The sequence below is a fragment of the Dama dama genome, chromosome 32 (genome assembly GCF_033118175.1).
Source record: "Dama dama isolate Ldn47 chromosome 32, ASM3311817v1, whole genome shotgun sequence".
Lineage (NCBI taxonomy): Eukaryota > Metazoa > Chordata > Mammalia > Artiodactyla > Cervidae > Dama > Dama dama.
This window is the reverse complement of record NC_083712.1, coordinates 21,112,292-21,132,238: the sequence shown is the minus strand read 5'-3', so window position 1 is coordinate 21,132,238 and position 19,947 is coordinate 21,112,292. Positions and strand designations below refer to the sequence as shown.

Sequence of the window (19,947 nt, the reverse complement as noted above, 5' to 3'; positions counted from 1 at the left end):
GATTCTTCACCATCTGAGCTATGGGGAAGCCCCCTCTGAGCTTGAGGGCTCCAAGGAGTGGGTTTAAATGCTGTGACGAGGTCCTCTGTCTTATGTATTGTCGTGATCGCTTCTCTTTTTTTTTAACCCAACTTCTTCTTTATAACATTTTTATTTATTGTTTGTTTGGCTCAATGTTGTATTGAGCAGCACGTGGGATTGCAGTTCCCCGACTAGAGATCAAACCCATGCCCCCTGCACTGGGAGGGCGGAGAGTTAACCACTGGGCTGCCAGGGGCGTCTCCTGTTGTGACCAGTTCTGTTTCCCCTGGAACTTTCCAACCCTGATGCACGTCAAAGGGAAGAGAGTGTTGTTATTGCCCCGGGTGCCCTCTGGACAACAGTGGCTACTGAACCCAAAGGGCACTGTAGCTGTGGTTAGCATTTGAAGCCAGACAGCCATACACTCACTTTTCAAAGGAAGAATGTTCTTACACTCACGCCTTGCCCTGTTAAGATGCATAGTTATGATTTTTTTTTTAAGGACTACCAGAGACCCTGTAAAAATGGTATCATCTTCTTTTTTATAATAATTTTATTTATTTATTTATATTTGGCTGTGCTGGGTCTTCGTTGCTTTTCTCTAGTTGCAGCGAGCAGGGGCTAATCTCTAGTTGCTGCGCGGGCTGAGTGCAGTGGCTTCCTTGCTGTGACGCTCGGGCTCTAGGGTGTGAGGGCTTCACTAGTTGCAGCATGTGGGCTCAGGAGTGGTGGCTCTGGGCTGCAGGGCAACGGTTCAGTAGCTGTGGCCCAACAGGCTTAATTGCTCCAACTGGTGAGATCGACCCCGGTCAGGGATCAAACCCGAGTCTCCTGCATTGGCAGGCGGATTCTTTACCACTGAGCCACCACCAGGGAAGCCCCCAGAGTATGATTTTAAAAAGAGGAAAGTCACCTGGTTTGAGGTAGGATTGGGGAGCGGGGTGTGTGGGGAGGGGTTAGACTCCTAGGCCAGAAAGTTTTACTTAAAATCACATCCTTCACTATCAATTTCCCGGAGGAACAAAGTTTAATAATTCTTTGGGGGGAAAAAACTAATGGACTCCATGCCCCCCTGTTTCACTGGAGAAATCCCCGCATAGAACTGTGGCAAGGAAAGAAGGGCAGCCAGGGAGGAATTTCCCTGCAATTCCTCCCTGGAATTCCAGGGAGCAATTCAAGGTGTAGCCTTGAGGAACTATTTATGATTAATATATCGACTTCAGTCCACTCTTCCAGCGTGGGGCCTGCTGGCCGGCCGGGCACACGAGCTGCTGGGTTCTGAGCCTCTGAAACAGCCTGACAGGCCAAACCTTCTCATAGCAACATCCAGTGCCATCTTTCAGCCTCTCTCTGTGGAATTTATCTTTTGACCATCCCTGCCTTCGACAGACACTTCATTGGTTTCCAAATTTCCTCCCTCCTCTCAATCCACCTTTATACTAACTTCTGCTGACTTCTCTTCTGCTAACCCCTTCACATGGAGGCTCCGTGTGGCCCTTGTTCTCTGGTCTTTGCTTATTCTCTCTCCCCATTTCGGTGGTCTCATCCCTCATGAGGTCTCACCCCTCATGCACATTTACTGTTGATTCCCATTTGTCACCATCTCTGCCCCAGATCACCACTACTTTATCTACTTCATGTCTTTTTAGTTTTGCCTTTTATAGATATTTCACATAAATGGAGTCATTCAATACCATGGTCCCTTGGGTCTTGCTTCTTTTACTGAGCATACTATTTTTGAACAACAGACTGGTTCCAAATCAGGAAAGGAGTACATCAAGGCTGTACATTGTCACCCTGCTTATTTAACTTATATGCAGAGTACATCATGTGAAATGCCAGGCTGGATGAAGCACAAGCTAGAATCAAGATTGCTGGGAGAAATATCAGTAACTTCAGATATGCAGATGACACCCTTATGGCAGAAAGCGAAGAGGAACTAAAGAGCCTCTTGATGAAAGTGAAAGAGGACAGTGAAAAAGTTGACTTAAAATTCAACATTCAAAACACTAAGATCATGAGATCTCATCCCATCACTTCACGGCAAATAGATGGGAAAACAATGGAAACAGTGAAAGACTTTATTTTCTTGGGCTCCAAAATCACTGCAGATGGTGATTGCTGCCATGAAATTAAAAGACACTTACTCCTTGGAAGAAAAGTTATGACCAACCTAGACAGCATATTAAAAAGCAGAGAGATTACTTTGCCAACAGAGGTCCATCTAGTCAAAGTTATGGTTTTTCATACAGTAGTCATGTACGGATGTGAGAGTTGGACTATAAAGAAAGCTGAGTGCTGAAGAATTGATGCTTTTCAACTGTGGAGTTGGAGAAGACTCTTGAGAGTCCCTTGGACTGCAAGGAGATCCAACCAGTCCATCCTAAAGGAGATCAGTCCTGAATATTCATTGGAAGGTCTGATGCTGAAGCTGAAACTCCAATACTTTGGCCACCTGATGGGAAGAGTTGACTCATTTGAAAAGACCCTGATGCTGGGAAAGCTTGAAGACGGGAGGAGGAGGGGACGATAGAGGTGAGATGGTTGGATGGCATCACCAATGCAATGGACATGAGTTTGAGTAAGTTCCAGGAGTTGGTGATGGACAGGGAAGCCTGGTGCGCTGCAGTCCATGGGGTTGCAAAGAATCGGACACAACTGAGCAACTGAATTGGACTGAACTGTTTGTGAAGTTCAGTCACCGGGTGGCAGGTGTCTAGTTTGCTCCTTTTAATTGTCGAGTAATATTCCATCATATGGCTATCCCCCAGGTTCCTATAATGAAAAAGTCTCAAAGCTACAGAAATGCTGAAATAGTATTATGAGTATCTGTGTGCTGTGCCTCTCTCACTGTTAACATTTGGCATGTTTGCTTTTATGCTCACTTGAGAAATACAGAGTTCTGTTTTATTTTGGTTTTTGTGCCTGCTGAACCAGCTGCAAGTCAATTTCTGGGACTTCCCAGGTGGCGCAGTGTTTAAGACTCTGTGCTTCCCCTGCAGGGGGTGCAGGTTTAACACTTGGTCAGGGAACTAACATGTCACGTGCCGCATCAGTTCAGTCGCTCAGTCGTGTCTGAGTCTCTGCGACCCCATGAATCGCAGCACGCCAGGCCTCCCTGTCCATACCAACTCCCGGAGTTTACTCAAACTCATGCCCATCGAGTCAGTGATGCCATCCAGCCATCTCATCCTCTGTCGGCCCCTTCTCCTCCTGCCCACAATCCCTCCCAGCATCAGGGTCTTTTCAAATGAGTCAACTCTTCGCATGAGGTGGCCAAAGTATTGGAGTTTCAGCTTCAGCATCAGTCCTTCCAATGAACACCCAGGACTTATCTCCTTCAGGATGGACTGCTTGGATCTCCTTGCAGTCCAAGGGACTCTCAAGAGTCTTCTCCAACACCACAGTTCAAAAGCATCAATTTTTCAGCACTCAGCTTTCTTCACAGTCCAACTTTCACATCCATACATGACCACTGGAAAAACCATAGCCTTGACCAGATGGACCTTTGTTGGCAAAGTAATGTCTCTGCTTTTTAATATGCTATCTAGGTTGGTCATAACTTTCCTTCCAAGGAGTTAAACATCTTTTAATTTCATGGCAGCAATCACCATCTGCAGTGATTTTGGAGTCCAAAAAAATAAAGTCTGACACTGTTTCCACTGTCTCCCCATCTATTTCCCATGAGGTGATGGGACCGGATGCCATGATCTTAGTTTTCTGAGTGTTGAGCTTTAAGCCAACTTTTTCACTCCTCTTTCACTTTCATCAAGAGGCTTTTTAGTTCCTCTTCACTCTCTGCCATAAGGGTGGTGTTATTTGCATATCTGAGTTTATTGATATTTCTCCCAGCAATCTTAATTCCAGCTTGTGCTTCTTCCAGCCTAGCGTTTCTCATGATGTACTCTGCATAGAAGTTAAATAAGCAGGGTGACAATATACAGCCTTGACGTACTCCTTTTCCTATTTGGAACCAGTCTGTTGTTCCATGTCCAGTTCTAACTGTTGCTTCCTAACCTGCATATAGGTTTCTCAAGAGGCAGGTCAGGTGGTCTGGTATTCCCATCTCCTTCAGAATTTTCCAGTTTATTGTGATCTACACAGTCAAAGGCTTTGGCGTAGTCAATAAAGCAGAAATAGATGTTTTTCTGGAACTCTCTTGTTTTTTCGATGATCCAGTGGATATTGGCAATTTTATCTCTGGTTCCTCTGCCTTTTCTAAAACCAGCTTGAACATCTAGAAGTTCTCGGTTCACGTATTGCTGAAGCCTGGCCTGGAGAATTTTGAGCATTACTTTACTAGCGTGTGAGATGAGTGCAATTGTGAGGTAGTTTGAGCATTCTTTGACATTGCCTTTCTTTGGGATTGGAATGAAAACGGACCTTTTCCAGTCCTGTGGCCACTGCTGAGTTTTCCAAATTTGCTGGCATATTGAGTGCAGCACTTTCACAGCATCATCTTTCAGGATTTGAAATAGCTCAACTGGAATTTCATCACATCCACTAGCTTTGTTCGTAGTGATGCTTTCTAAGGCCCACTTGACTTCACATTCCAGGATGTCTGGCTCTAGGTGAGTGATCACACCATTGTGATTATCTGGGTCATGAAGATATTTTTTGTACAGTTTTTCTGTGTATTCTTGCCACCTCTTCTTAATATCTTCTGCTTCTGTTAGGTCTATACCATTTCTGTCCTTTATTGAGCCCATTTTTGCATGAAATGTTCCCTTGGTATCTCTAATTTTCTTGAAGAGATATCTAGTTTTTCCCATTCTGTTGTTTTCCTCGATTTCTTTGCATTGATCGCTGAGGAAGGCTTTCTTATCTCTCCTGGCTATTCTTTGGAGCTCTGCATTCAAATGGGTACATCTTTCCTTTTCTCCTTTGCTTTTTGCTTCTCTTCTTTTCAAAGCTATTTGTAAGGCCTCCTTAGACAACCATTTTGCCTTTTTGCATTTCTTTTCCATGGGGATGGTCTTGATCCCTGTCTCCTGTACAATGTCACGAACCTCCGTCCATAGTTCATCAGGGTCTCTGTCTATCAGATCTAGTCCCTTAAATCTATTTTTCATTTCCACTGTATAGTCATAAGGGATTTGATCATGGTGCAGCCAAAGAAAGAATGTCAATTGTTAACATCATGACACTTTACCTGCCCCCACCTGCCGCCCCCCAAATAATGCAGCGTGTCTAGGATATACTTCCATATGACCACAATTATTTTCAGTTTTTCTCCATTGCCAAAAAAATATCCTTTATAACCTTTTCTGAAATGAAAAATCTAACCACGGTTCAAGCAGGCCACTCAGCTGCCATGCTCCTTTGCTCTCCGTCAAGAGTGACGTCCCTGCCTTTCTGTTTCCTCTGGACTCCCACCATGTTGACATTCTTGAGAAGCCCGGGGCTGTATTTTAGATTTGTCTGACTTTTCTTCATGGTTAGATGCATTAAAAAAACTTTTTTTTTTTGGCAAGAATTCTACATTTTTAAGAATCCAAACTAGGACAAGGGGTCATGCAAGTTAGGACAGCGTGACGCGTGTACAAAGGTCTAAGATGTTGGGACTTTTCTAGAAGAGGGTCCTTGCAGCTCTCCCTCTGCTCACCCCACAGATGCTGACACACCAGTGGCTCTTTGTGGCCCTGGTTGGGTCGTTCTCACAGGCTTTTTTTACCTTGAAGCTCACAGGGAGTTTTGTCGTAGATGTTGTCCATGGGATGTTGGTACTGCTATTTTTGTCTTTGCAGGGGGTGGATTTGGTGACATTCAAAATCTGTGCAAATCAAGAAGATACTTTTGAAAATGAAAAAAGTTGCTGAGAATCAGAAACAACAGCTGTGAATCAGAACTGTCCTGGGAAAATGCTGCCCGTGACCCAGAAATCCTAGTCCTAGGCAGAGATAAGACTCTGAAGATGTGGATTTTCATCATTCTCATTATGGTTTATCTGAGTATAAATTTGGGGATTACAATTGAACCTTCTTTGGGACTTCCCTGGTGGTCCAGCGGTTAAGACTTTGCCTTCCAATGCAGGGGGTAGGAGTTTGATCCCTAGTCGGGAAGCTAAGATTCCCACATGCCTCAAGGCCAAAAAAACCATAAAACATAAAGCAACAGAAACAATATTGTAACAAGTTCAATAATGACTTTAAAAACGGTCCACATCAAAAAAAGTCTTAACAAATTTTAATGTACTTTTTAGTATGTTGGGTCCCTTGTTTAAGGATTCCTGTATTTCGTCAGTTTGGGAAAGTGTCAGCCATTATCCCTTGTGATGTTGCCCGTCTTCTGGTCCCCCTATTCCTCCTTCTGGAGCTCTGATCCGATGTAACGCAGAACTTCCCCTTCTATCCTCATCTCTTACCTTTGTCTTAGTTTCCCACAGCTGCTGTAACAAATTGCCGCAAACCAGGTAGCCTAAAACAACAGAAGTATTTTCTTTCACAGTTTGACGGTCCAAAACTCTGAGATCAAGTTGTTGGCAGGCTTGGTTCCTTCTAGAGGCTCAGAGGGAGAATGTTCCACGCCTCTCTCCCAGCTTCCGGCACTGCCAGAACTGCTCGGTGTCCTTGGCTTGTGGATTCATCACTCTGATCTCTGCCTCCATCGTCACATCGTCTTCTCCTTTTGTGCAACTGTGTGTCCTCTTCTTATAAGGACACTTGGACAATCTAGGATGATCTCATCTCAAGATCCTTAATTTCACCTGTGGAGAACTTTTTTCTATGTACAATCACATCCACAAGCTTTGGGGGGATGTACCTTTTAAGGAGCCACCATTCAGCCCACCACAGTCTTTCTTTCATATTTTGACCTCTTTCTCTTTAATCTCTTTCCTCTGGGTCATTCAGTGATATCTTCAGTTTCCCTATCTTTTCAGCTGTGTTTACTCTGCGATTTATCTTGCCACCAAATTTTTATTTAAATCATTATATTTTTAATGTCCAAAGTTCTGTTTGATTCTTTCTTAATTCTGCCAAGTTATCTTTGATAGTCTTTTGTTCCTTGATAATGTTGATTCTCTTTTATTTCTTTAAACATGTCATAAAGCTTATTTCATATTCTAAATATGATAATCCCAGAACTCTAAAGCCCTTGATGCTAAATTTGTGGTTTACTGTCTCTGCTGATGTTCACAATGACTGATTAGTTAAGGTAAAACCAACTGCTGCATACTTAACCTCCAAAATCTCAGTGGTTTAACACTCCGGGTCTTTCTCTATTACTTCCGTCATGTCAAGTTGACGGATTGACGTGGGGCTATGTCCTGTGTGGTCATTCAAGGACATTGACTGACAAAGGCTCTGCCATGTTCAATACGTGGCCTCCAGGATCGCCCTGAGCTCCAGCATCCTGCTAATGGACAGGAGCGTCCCTAGAGGACCCCAAGCGTGGTCTTTGTGGGCCAGGTCTGGAAATGCCATCTACCTCTTCTGCTTTCCTTCCTTTATCCAAACCACGGGTCATGGCTCCACCTGGATACAAGGGTGGCTGGAAACTAGAGTTGCTGGCTGGTCTGTTGCAACAATTATTCACTATGGAAGGAAGGCAAAGGCCATTAGCTAAGAACTACCTGCCTGAGACATATGATTTGTTTCTCTGTGTCTTAGGTCTTTCTTTCTTTCTTTTAGCTCATATTTGATTGAACGTAGTCTGTGGGAAATCTGAGAGCTTAAATTGGAACTTAAGAGAAGATATTCATTTGCTTTGCTAAGAAAGAAGGGACACTACTGACCTGGGATCACTTGTGAACTTGGCAATATTTCAAACTCACGTGCATATGTGTGTGTGTTACCCGAGATCTAGTTATATTGTATATTGTAGTTTTATTGTAGAGGGAGAGTCTTTCAGAGCGTACACATCAGTGTTCCTCGCTTACCTGTCAATGGCAAGTGTCTGTGCTCTAATATTCAAGTTTATTTTGTTGGCTGTGCAATCTAAAATGAGAAGCTATTCACTTATTCCTACATACGATATGTGCCTGATAGAATCTCATATTCTCGTTAGGTCCCGTTAGTCTGACACTGGTTTACTGCTCAAGTCCGGACCAGGGATCCCTCCTACAGGTTTGCGTTTGCTGCAGAGACTTAAGGGGGCTGCCCTGGGTGTGTGGCCGCCTGGCCCCCCTGGCCTCTCTCTGTACCTCGCCCTGAATCCTCAGCATGTTTAGTATCTTCACAAGCAGCTCTGGGGATGCTGGGATGCCTTTACATATGAAAAATGTCAGAACAAAATACCAGGCTGGCAAAGGTGCGCAGTGCCCAGCGAGAGCCTGGGTGAGGCTGTGAGTAGTGATGACTGTGACGGCCAGTAGAGGGCAGTGTCGGGCCAGGCATTTCCCAGGCGCAGGGGAAATGTCATAAACGCCTGAGGTTAGTTTCCGAATTGGGGATTCACTGGTTACAAAGCTTCCTGAGTAACGGTAATGGGTGATAGTGCCTTTTTCTACGCCTCGCCCCCCCCCCCCCCAACCCAAGGAGATCTGTGAATCTACTTCAAGGGCTTGTGTGTGACTATGAGACAATAAATAGGCTACCCAGCCTTATCCCTCCTGGAGCCATTGACCACTGCATGCTGTTTGATAAGGTTGCCCTTTATTTATTTATTATTATTATTATTTTGGCCACACAGCATGTGGTATATCAGTCTCCCGATGAGGGATCCGACAAGGATCAAACCTGCTCCCCCTGCATTGAAAGCTCAGAGTCTTAAGCACTGGACCACCGGGGAAGCCCAATAGGGTTGCCCTTTAAAAGAGGATTTAGGTGGTGGTTTGCATTTCCCCAACGCCTACTGTGTGCCAGACTTCATGCTAAAGTGTTGCCTACCCCAAATTATTTAACTCTGGACAAACGTATGGGGGTTCCCAGGTGGCACTAGTGGTAAAGAATCTGTCTGTCAATGCAGGAGACCCAAGAGACTAGGGTTTGATCCCTGGGTTGGCAGTATCCCCTGGAGCAGGAAATGGCAGCCGACTCCAGTATTCTTGCCTGGGAAAATACCATGCGCAAAGGAGCATAATGGGCCACAGTCCATGGGTTCGCAAAGAATCGGACACGACTGAGCGACTGAGCACCCTGCACACACAAAGGTATGACTGCTTTTCAGAGGAGAAAGCTGAGGCTCTCTACAGTTAAGTGACTTGTGTGAGATCCCAGCGCAGGGGCCGACTTTGATCTGTTGGGCTCTAAGTGCTTTCCGCTCGGCCACGTGCTTCTCATCGGTCCTCAGTTCCTGCCAGTTTTCATCCTTCCGGATGCTTCTATTTTTAACTCAAAAAGCTCCTCTATTCCAATGACATCTTCTGTTTGGACTGGGAAGCTCTCAATACATCAGAAAGATACTTCTCACACCTAGCCACGTGACGATGGTGCTCATTTGAGTTCCTCTTTCATCCCCAGGGCAAGTTATCTTTCAACACATTTTATATATGCTAAGAGCACCTAAGGAGAATTATGTACACAGATCATTAGGCCAGGTGCAGGGTCAGCTCCAGACACTGTCTGTTTATTTGCGGATCGCTCATTGATCTGGGCAGATAAGCTGTGGCTACAGCCATGACCTAAACTGATTTTTTAATCCCATGATTTGGGAGACTGGTCTCACTATTCTACGGCCACACCTGACCCAAGGCAGTGAACTTGGGTGGGCTAGCATCATACTTCACACATGGGTTTTTGTTTGTTTATTGTAGATTGGTTGGTTCACACTGGTGGTGGTTTAGTCACCAGTTCTGACTCTTGTGACCCCATGGAGGGTAACCCGCCAGACTCCTCTGGTCTATGGGATTTCCCAGGCAAGAATACTGGAGCAGGTTGCCGTTTCCTTCTCCAGGGGATCTTCCCGACTCACTGATGGAACCCGTGTCTCATGCATCGCAGCCAGTCTCCGGCACTGCAGGAGGATTTTTTTACTGACTAAACCGCCAGGGACTGGATTGAACCATTAACATTGTGATCACCTCATATGCCCGAATAGCTGAATTTGATCATTTTTAATCAATTGCTGTCATTAATGGTTGATCCAATAATGTTTTGGTACCTGTTGTTGGAGATCACCCATCAGCCGTTCTAGGTCGTGCACCAGTTGAAAAGATGGATTTTCGAACATGGCTTGGATCCAGGACCTAAGTGTGCCCTCCCCATTTTTAAACAGAATTGAACTCCCCTCCTTACCCCCAGCCCTGCCCCAGTCACAGGTGGGGGCAGCTGGAGAACTAGAGCAACCCCCTGCCCTGGTGGGAGGAAGACTCCTGTCCTGGGTGAATTTATGGGGAGGGAACACAGAAGGGGCCTCCCACCACCAGCAGGCAGACAGGACGGGAGGTGGCTGCAGCCTGTTTTATGCCAAAGTCACCACTCCAGTGGCAGGAGGACTGTGGCTGACCTGACGTCACTGCGGGAGGGGAGGGTGGCTGAGTGGGGAGGAGTTGGATGCTTTAGCATTGGAGAGAGGGAGAAGAAACTTCTAGACTGAGGTGTTGGTGGGTTCTGTCTTGTGTATGATGTATTCCCTGGCGGCTCAGACCATAAAGAATTTGCCTGCAGTGCAGGAGACCTGGGTTCAATCCCTGGGTTGGGAAGATCCCTGATAACCCCTCCAGCATTGTTGCCTGGAGAATTTCATGGACAGAGGAGCTGGGCGAGCTTCAGTCCATGGGTTTGCAAAGTCAGACACGACTGAGTGACTAACATACACACTCTTGTGTATGGAAGATTAGGGGCCAGGAATAAGGACTTTCCCCCTCCAAACACCTACCATCTTTAAAAAAATTTTTTTTCTTTGAGACTCAATTTTATTTATTATTTTTATTTTTAAACTTTTTGGCTGCATAGCCTGTGGGATCTTATTTCCCCAACCAGGGATGGAACCTGTGTCCCTTGCATAGGGAATGCAGAGTCTTAACCACTGGACCATCAGGGAAGTCCCACACCTACCATCTTTGGAAGTCCCTACAAATGCTCATGCAGGAGACCTGAGTTTGATCCCTGGGTTGGGAAGATTCCCTGGAGGAGGGCGTGGCAACCCACTCCAGTATTCTTGCCTGGAGAATGCCGTGGATAGAGGAGCCCGGTGGGCTACAGTCCATGGGGTCGCAAATAGTCGGACATGACTGAGCGACTAAGCACAGCATAACACAGAAATGCTCAATAAAATGGGAGTGTGTTTCAGAAGGGATTCCATCTTAAATGCAGTAATTAATTCAAGCTCTTTTCCAGCTTTGTGCTGAGATGAGGATAGATTAAATTGTCTGGAAATATCCTTGAGCTTTGGTAAAAATTAGCTTTCCTCAAATAAAGAGTGTTTAAAAGTCCCAAGCTTACCTTTTTGTCCTTATACTGGAAAATAACTTTTGTTTCTGTACCTGTCTTCTAGTTGCTAAATAATTACACCAAGCTAGCATGTTCCAGAAAAATAATACATTCTTTTGAGTCCAGTGACCTCAAAACTCTGAGCATGAATATCTCCAATCAAAAAATCTCTCCTCTCTTAACATTCTGGAGTTATTTTTGTTGCAGTCCCTACACTTCACACTATAATCAAAGCCTGTTATCTCGGACTTGCAATATTTGTGACTCAGACTTAATCAGGACTGTGTCTAGCACATACATCAGTCGTTGCATTTAAAGATGTGCAAATTGTGAACTTTTCTTTCAACTTGATCTTGCATATTTCTCTTAAAACCTCTTCTTTAACACACCAAATCCTGTCTTTGATCAAGTTAAGAAAATAAGATGTATTTCCTAGCAAAGGTGACCCATAAAGCCAATTACAGTTTGTAAGTTATGTCGGTACTTCGAGCAGTGCACTCTTCATTCTTTCAAATCTCTTGGGTATCGAGTAGTTCCTTGAACATTCACTAGTCTAAACAGGGTCTCAACTCATTTGTAGACCCTCCAAATGGAAAAGTGCAGAGAGGAGTCTAGCGGTGGAAAAGTCTGGCTTATATAACGTTCTCAGGCTGCCGGGCTCTGAATCCAGCATGCAGTTACTTCTTGGCATCGTGTCAATTTGAGGTGATGTCTGTACATACGTTCAGTCTCTAAAATGCACCCATTAACTGGAGACCCCTACACTGCAGACCTTTGGGAGCCTCTCATTCCGCAGCTGGACGCCTTCCAGAGGGAGAGGGAGGGTAGGAGTCCCGATCCGCTTTGTTAGCACCCCTTGTCTGGCAGTCTCTCCTCCTTCAGAGATATTTCTGGTACAGTTTGTGCATGATAATCAATTGCCAGCGGCAGGCGGGTCTGGCTTTTCTGAAGATCCGAGCTCCTCTCTGTGATCACCTCGGGGAGAGCCTCAGAGGCAGTCCCTGGATGTGGGGCAGTTTCTACCCAAATGACCAAACCCTGGTGGGCCGGGGAGCCACCTGGTGGCCGGAGGGGAGAGGCTGCTGGGGAGGGTGTGGGCATTGAGTCCCCGAGACCTGGCTTTGAGCTGGGGCTCTGCCCTTGTAGCGGCTCCCTGGCACTAGCCTTGCCCCCCAGCCACGCTGAGCCTTACTCTCCCACCTGCAGCACAGTATTCTCTGCCTCTCAGAGTTGTGTTGAAAACTAAATGAGATGGAAGCACCTAGCTCCAGGTACACGGAAGGTGGGGGAGACCTGGGAACTAACTAGTCCTCTTACTAAGCTGATCAGCAGACACCCGTCAAGTTGGCTCTGACCTTTGGCCTTCAGGTCATGGCTTCTCCTGAGTCTAACTCCAGCCCAGGTAAAGTGCTTCCTGAGTGGGCTGATCCCCAGAGCCTGACCCCTGACCCCTCATGGTCCCCGGAAGTCAACCGGTCCTTGAGGGCAGATGCTCTACGATGGCATGAAAGCTGGTCCAGCAGTGGCAGCAGCTCCATCTCTGTGGGTGCGTTAAGGCTGTGGAGGGTACCCAGTGCCAGGTGAACTAGTGACCCCCGGTGAGCTGGTGTTAGAGGGTCAGCGTGGTCAAGTGTGAGGACTCTGGGTCCAGGCTCCCTCGGTTGAATCCTGGCTCCACTTCACCTGCCGGTGTGAGAATTCAATCCAGCTACCTCTCCGGGCCTCACTTATTTCACCTGTAAAGTGGGCCTACCACGAGTACTTGCCCGTGAGGGTGATCGTGAAGATTAAACGTGCTGGTTTCCTAAAGCTGCTTTAAGTACCACAAGTTGGGTGCCTTGGAACACCACAAATGCACTGTCTCGCTGTTCTGGTGGTCAAAAGTCAGAAACCAAGGAGTTGGGGCCCCGGTCCCTCTGAAGGCACCAGGGGAAGGTCCTTCCTTGCCACTCCCCGCTTCTGGGGTCCCTGGTGCTCCTTGGTTTGTCAATGACCATCTTCTCCCTGTGGCTTTACAGCATCTTTCCTCTGTGCATGTGGGTCCCAGTGTCTAAATGCCCCCTTTATAAGGACATCAGATTAGGGGCCCCCTGTGACCTTATTTGAACTTGATTTCCTCCGTAAAGATCCACTTTCCAAATAAGGTCACCTTTTGAGGTACTGGGCGTTGAGGACTTCAGTATATTTTTGGGGGGAGGGTACCATTCAACCTGAGGAGGGCATGGCAACCCACTCCAGTATTCTGGAGAATCTTCATGAACAGGGGAGCCTGATTGGCTGCAGTCCATAGGGTCGCAAAGAGTCAGACATGACTGAGCGACTCGGCACAGCACAGTACCGCTCAACCTGTAACAGACGGACTCAGAACAAACCTTGGAACACAGTAAGCATTGCATATGTTTTTAAACTATTTTTGTCTTTAAAACTCACCATAGTCCAGCCAGGGAAGTATTATTATCCCCATTTTAGAGATGGAAAAGTGAGGCTCTGAGAATTTACAGATTAGCCTCAATTTCCACAGCTAGAAACGGGGGAAGACGCCTTCACCCCAACTCTGACCTGTCTGACCACGGGCTCATGCTCTCTCCACTATCCCCGTCAGCCTCTCAGGGATGGACAGCTTGCCCACAGCTGGTGCCAGGTGTCCATTGCGCATGGTTATGACCCAGACTTTCAGCAGACTTTCAGTGTGGCCACAGAGGCCTGCCTGCCTGCAGCTCTGGGCTCAGAAGTCACCTGAGTGCTGCCTCTGGGTGAAAATGTGTATGCTCTAAAAGAATCATTTCCCAAGTCCGCATTAATATTTTATAACCTGTATTTATATCTCCATGTTTTGACTAAACTGATGTGCCTAAAGTATGACTTCACTTTTCAACCAGCTATTTTGATATCTAGTAGACGTGGCCATATTCAGCTAATGGAAACACATGGATGTCAGAAAAACAATGAATGCCTTTAGAAATTAAAGATTAGTATGACTTTGTAAAGGTGATTGTACACCCCAAGAATTCAGAAAGCTTTTGTATAATAGAGAAATTCCTCATTGGTTGTGGAACCTGAGTGTTTAGTGATTGAATTCACTATGTCGTCGTTTCTCGGCATGTGTGTTTAGAGACATAAATAAATGATCTAAAAAGGCCAAGAGGTCTCATCTTGAAGTCAGCATAGTTTTATGCTCCAGATTGCAAATATAACCACTAAAACTATTGCAACCATGAAAAAGTGAAGTGCCCAGAATATGATGATGAAAGAGAGATGACCCAAGTTCGAGTCGCTCGTATCTCTTTGCCCGCCCCCCTGCCCCCACCGCCGTCCACATACGATTTATTAGCACTGGGACGGTGAGCAAAATATTCAACCCTTTGCAGTTAATACATATAAAATGTGGAGAGTCATTCCTTACTTCTGAATTCATAGGTGGTGGGTTAGGCCAGGGGTTTCCCTGGTGGCTCAGATGGTAAAGAACCTGAGATGCAGGTTCAGTCCTTAGGTGGGGAAGATTACCTGGAGGAGGGCATGGCAGCTCACTCCGGTGCTCTTACCTGGAGAGTCCCATGGACAGAGGAGCCTGGCAGGCTACAGTCCATGGGGTTGCACAGAGTCAGACACGACTGAAGCGACTGAGCAACACGCATGCACAAGTTAGAACAGGAGACCAGCTGGGGTGTCTTCCGTTCCTGAGATGTGTGTAGGGTCATATGCACTCACAAGGCGTGTGCCGGGACCTCAGGCTCAGGTGGTCCCCATATCCAGTTAAGGACTCACTTCTCCACCTAAGAAGTCAACACGATTGATTTTCTTGAGAAGCCCACGCCTTAGCATTCTCTTTGGCGGTTGTGCTGGGAATTCTCTATTGGTCTCTGCCCTCCTCCCCCTCCTCTGGCCTGCCTGGAGCCCCGGAGGATGTCACAGAGAGCCTCAGCTGGACAGCACTGGGGGGACAGTGGAGGCCTGTATTGATCTCCCCCAGGCTCTCTGCTGGCCACACCAGCTCCCCTTGCCCTTCAAGCCTGGGGGGCAGGTGCACGATGGGTGAAAATAGAAAAAGCCCGGGTTGCTTCACCATCTCTTATTGGCCCCCCAGGGCCCTGGCCACCCCTTTGCAAACAACCCCTTTGATAACCATCCATGTGTCATGCCAGGACATTGGCTGAGTGAAGCTCTGACTGTTTTGAATTGTATTAGCCCAGCATGTCATTAAGGAGATCTTGCCTTCCCAGGAAAGAGAGCCCTGAGTGATAGGGTGGAAAGTTCTACATTTCACCTGAATAAACGTTCTCCCCCTCATCTCATCATTGTATATACATGCTATCACCTCAGTTGAATACCTCCTGATTTTACTTCTTCTCCTTCACTGTGACTGTGAAATAGGAGCAAATAAAGGATGCTTTCTTTAGACCTGCCAGATAGAATACAGGATACTTGGTTAAATTAGAAGTTTAGGTAAACAACAAATAATTTTTTAGCAGAAATATGTTCCATGGAATATTGGGGACATGTTTATAGTAAAAAATTGTTTATCTGAAACTCAAATTTAACTCGGAATCTTAGAACTTTTTTTTCTTTTAACTAAAATAAATACAACAACTCCATCTAGAATGGCCTTCTGAAGTGGGTAGTTCCTGTTCAAAGAAACATTTTCTTTTTGTTTTTTGTTCTTTTTCTCTTTGTCCTTCCTTATTTTCTTCTTTCTTTCCCCTTACCCCCACTTTTTAAAGCATTCTATAAGCTAATAAATTAAAAGATGCTTGCTTCTTGGAAGAAAAGCTATGACAACATATGCAACATATGCAACCTAGACAACATATTAAGAAGCAGAGGCATTACTTTACCAACAAAGGTCCATCTAGTCCAAGCTTTGGTTTTTCCAGTAGTCACGTATGGATGTGAGAGTTGGACTATAAAGAAAGCTGAGCACTAAAGAATTGATGTGTTTGAACTGTGGTGTTGGAGAATACTCTTGAGAGTTGCTTGGACTGCAAGGAGATCCAACCAGTCAGTCCATCCTAAAGGAAATCAGTCCTTTTCCAATGAGTATTGGAAGGTCTGATACTGAAGCTAAAACTCCAATACTTTGGCCACCTGATGCAAAGAACCAACTCATTGGAAAAAACCCTGATGCTGGGAAGGATTGAAGGCAGGAGGAGAAGGGGATGACAGAAGATAAGATGGTTGGCTGGCATCACCGATGTGATGGACATGAGTTTGAGCAAGCTCCAGGAGTTGGTGATGGACAGGGAAGCCTGGCGTTCTATAGTCCATGGGGTCACAAAGAGTCAGACATGACTGAGCAACTGAACTGAACTGAACTGATGAGCTAATGAGGGCTTCCCAAGAGGCACTAGTGGTAAAGAATCCAACTGCCAATGGAGGAGGCATAAGAGACTTGCGTTCAATCCCTGGGTTGGGAAGATCTCCTGGAGTAGGCATGGCAACCCACTCCAGTATTCTTGCCTGGAGAATCCCATGGATTCTGGTGCCTGGCGGGCCACAGTCCATGGGCTCGAAAAGAGTCGGACAGGACTGAGCAACTTAGTGCGCATGCATAAGCTAATGAGCTATGCAAACTTAGGAGTGAAGCAGGAGCTTTGGAGGGCTGAACTGTTTTTGAGAGAACTTTGAAGTTCAGGGAGAAATTTTGGAGATAGGTGATATGTAGCAGAGATGAATCAGTAAGGTGTGCAAGGTCAGAGTTTTTTGAGTGAGGGGCCAAGGAGGAAACCTTGGTGGGGGAAGCTGAAAGGACTTTTAAGAACCTGGATGTCTAACCCTCAATCTGCAGTTCTTTGCACTGCTCTGTCTTCCTGTTCGTACCCCACTGAATCCCCAGTTAAGTTTACCCGACTCGTGTATGTTTCATGTGAGCAGGTTTTTTGTGCCAGGCAGTAAAGCAGTGAGCGTCACTTCTGGGGTGCCATATGTTATGGCAGCAGGAGTCTAGAAGGAGAGATGCCTGTGATGTAGTGAGTGTCACAGGGAAGTGCAAGAATTCAGTGGAAACGGGGTTGGGGCAAATCACGTGGAGAGCTCAGAAGAAAGGAGGCTCCAACTGATCTCCAGATTTCATTTGTCAGCATGACTCTCTACCCTCATATTAATAATGTAACTTAATGTTCAGAGGTTTTACTATGTGCTATGTATTCATCTATGTGGTGGTGGTTTAGTTGCTAAGACATGTCCGACTCTTTGCAACCCCATGGACTGTAGCCCGCCAGTCTTCTCTGTCCATGACATTTTCCAGGCAACAACACTGGAGTGGGTTGCCATTACCTTCTCCAATTTATGTATGTATTCATAGGCATATGTGTGTACAGAGCTTCATTTGGAGGAAGCGGGGGACGAGGGAGAGGAGGTTGATCTTCCTTAACACTATACCTGAAATCCACCTGAGATTTGTGGTCTGTGATGGTGTCAGGAAAGTTTCTACTGATGTTTTCAGCAAAGGGTCTGAGTAATCAAACTACAGCAAGGCTCTGTTTAGAAAGCCCAGAGCAGAGAAAAATCAAGAAGAGTTGCAGATGCATAAAAATAGAGACAGGTCAGGCAGAAATATGGAAAGGAGAGCTTGTGGGCTGCAGAAGCCGGTACATTGTGCTCTGTTCTGTTCTTTTCCGCTTTTGCCCAAGCAATAAAAACAAAAGCGCGAGAGAAGGCCAGGGTGGGTAAGGAAACTAGCCTGAGGAAGAGCAGACTCAGAGTCACAGACACAGACTGCCAGCCTTCATATATTCATGCAAAGGAAAACCAGCTCAGCCGGGAGAAAAGATTTGAGCAGGAGATGGAGAGCAAACGTCTCCTGCTGGCTTCCGTGAAAGGCAGTGCTTCCCAGAACAAAGGGATGCCCCTGGGAACCGGCCTGGCATCTGTGATTAAGCCTTTGAAGAATACACCCTCTCACTTCAACTCGAGGCCCAATCCACTAAAAGAATAAAACCCACTTTCTGAAGAGGGTTCCGAGATGACCTTCTTGTTGAAAGGTCTCCCTCTTCACTTCGAAACCCTTTAATCATAGAAGGGAAACCACTAGTTCCAGGATCTTCTTGGGCACCATCCTCTCCCAGGAAGTGGTCAGGACCCTCCCTGCTGGTGCTCATGTCATTCATCCTCTAGAGAGGGGTTGGGTCTCAGGACAGTGGGGATGGATGATTTACCTTCTTAGGTCTGAGCTCCCCGTAGAAGGGATGTGCCACTCTGGGCCATCCTGGACCAGCCTCGGTGCCCGTGGGGACCAAAGCCATCTCTGGAGGTCTTGTCTCAAAGACACTTCCCTGGAGAGGACCGTAATTAAGGTCTCTGAGGTTCACCGGAGTCTACAGGCTCCATGACCAATTGGTATGGAAAGAAGATATAAAAACTAATGCTAGGTCCTACCTATTGTTGAGAACAGAAGACCCTTTAGGGAAAAAGTGAAGAGACCCAGATGACCACAGGAAAAAAGATCTTATCATCTGAAATGTAAAAATATGGTAGAACCGTGCATTAGCTGCACACACAGATCCTAGCTCTCCTCAATGAGGCCTTATGGGTATTTAAAATACACAAGTGGGAGAAGTAGAGAATTTAGTTTAGCAGAAATTCTCAGGGAGAATATTCTCTCTCTGCCTCCCTCTGTCACACATACATGCACACCCCCCCCCCAATCCAGTCATGTTACAGCTCAATAATCTAGGGGATGCCATCACTTTTCACCCATGAGGGAAAGAGCAAAAGATAGTAAGAAAGCCTGTAAACTTTGGGTCTAGAGTGTTGAAAGCGAGTGTTGAAAAGAAGAGGGAAATTTCATCAAATGATATTGTAGGGTTTCTCAGACATACAAGGATGGAAGTTTTAAACACTTAAAAAAAGTTTTTTTGTTTGTTTGCTTCATGCTTCTCTGAATACAGCACATTTTCAAAACTGAATCATATGAGGCCCCTTACTTAGATCTTGGTTTCATGCATTTCTTCTAGAGTAATCGAAACAGTTCCAATTGAAAGTAGAAATTGCTGTGCGCGCGCACACACACACACACCTTCTCCCTACTATTTGAACTTTTTGGCCAACGCTATACATAACAAGGGCTTCTCTGGTGGCTCAGCGGTAAAGAATCTGATAGCCAGTGCAGGAGACGTGGGTTCGAGCCCTGGGTCGGGAAGATCCCCTGGAGGAGGAAATGGCAACCCACTCCAGAATTCTTGCCTGGAGAATCCCATGGGCAGAGGAGCCTGGAGAGCTATAGTCCACGGAGTAACAAAGAGTCTAACACAACTTAGCGACTAAACAACAACATGCATAACAAGGTACTTGAGTATGGGGACCACATTTATTCAAATGTGAGTCTCTACATCCAGAGGAGCATTTAATAAATGTTAGTTGGAGGAATAAATGAAACTAGGAAGTTCTGTAGTCATTGGATAATTTGCTCAAAGTTTTAATTTATTTATTAATTCTGTCAATTCACACGTGAAAGCTTTGGTCAGGGTCAAAAAACTAACTCTACAGCTTTGAGCAAAAATAATTTTGTTTGGCTCTCTGGGCTTTAAATCGAAAGCATCACTTGTGGAACACCTGAGTTTCTATGATGAAATAAGAGGTTTTTACTTTGGGATATTTGGAGTCTGCAAATTTTCAAAAT

General features: G+C 45.8%; 1 protein-coding gene across 1 annotated transcript in view; it reads left to right on the top strand.

Annotated features, from left to right (window-relative positions):
- Window positions 1–19,947, top strand: part of ENPP6 (ectonucleotide pyrophosphatase/phosphodiesterase 6) — an 81,037-nt gene that overhangs the window by 11,860 nt on the left and 49,230 nt on the right. The window lies entirely within an intron of this gene.